The sequence below is a fragment of the Sinocyclocheilus grahami genome, unplaced genomic scaffold (genome assembly GCF_001515645.1).
Source record: "Sinocyclocheilus grahami isolate Dianchi unplaced genomic scaffold, SAMN03320097.WGS_v1.1 scaffold149.1, whole genome shotgun sequence".
Taxonomy (NCBI): Eukaryota; Metazoa; Chordata; class Actinopteri; order Cypriniformes; family Cyprinidae; genus Sinocyclocheilus; species Sinocyclocheilus grahami.
In genome coordinates, this window is record NW_015505328.1 from 1,721,569 (window position 1) to 1,722,739 (window position 1,171).

The following is a 1,171-nucleotide window of genomic DNA, read 5'->3' on the forward strand; positions in this document are numbered from 1 at the left end:
TGTTGAAAACAGTTGTGCTGCTTAATATTTTTATGGAAACTGTGACAAATGTTTTCAGAAATCTTTGATTAATAGAAATTGAAACGAACAGATTTATTAGAAATCTTGACATTTTTTAACATTATGAATATGTTTAGTTTTAGATATAATTGTATGTTACATGGAAGGTAATGTCAATTGCTGTTGTTAATTCTGTTTTTGTATTTCCTAAAAGAAAAGACATGACAAAAGTCAAGTTTCTTTTTTATTTTGTATAAAAGTCTTTAGTTTACAAAAACAATCATCCTGCAATTCATTCAGGTTTTTTTTTTCAGACGATCCTTTCCCCAGAAGGCAGATATCAGGAGTGTAATGCAGAGCTCAGGGAAACACACACTCTACCCGAGTACATATTTGCTGAGGAGCAACAGTGTGAAACACATCACACAGTTCAATGAATGCACAAAAGATCATAGTAGGCACTATTATTCCCAAAGCTTAGTCCGCAGTGCTCATTTATCATGCCACCAACATGGCTAGCTTACATCATCTGCATGGCTTTCACATTACTTCCTGTTTCTGATGCTAAATCAGTGCTTTGATGAAGCAGTTATTAATCAGAGCATTGGGATTTAACACTGTAAATGAGGCAGGACCACAAAGAGCTGCCAAGCCTGATCTCATTTGTCAAGATGAAATATTATGTGGCATTTGCATGAGCAGTGAATGAAAGGCAGTCTGCCGAACACTGCTATCCGTGTGAAAGCACCTGAACGTGTGAGAGATGAGGGCTGACGGAAGATGGTCAGATGTTTACTAGGAAGCTGTCATTTTCGCATGGTGAGCATGGCATTGACGTCCCACAGGAGGTTCCTCATCTGGTCCATTAGCACCTTCATTTCCTGGTTCTTCTGCCTCACTTTCTGTTAAAAAAAACATGAGGAGAAGCTCAGAGCACTATTAATACATGCAACGTTATTACATGCTTCGTTCAAAAAGGTTTTATTCAGCTAGGATATATAAAACTGATCAAAAATGACAGTAAAGGCATTAATAATGTTACAAAAATATTTTGTGTCAATTATTTTATATGAACTAATTTCAGAACTTTCTATCCATCAAAGAATCCTGAAAAAATGTATCCGTCTCCACAAAAATATTACACAGCACAACTGTTTTCAACATTGATAAT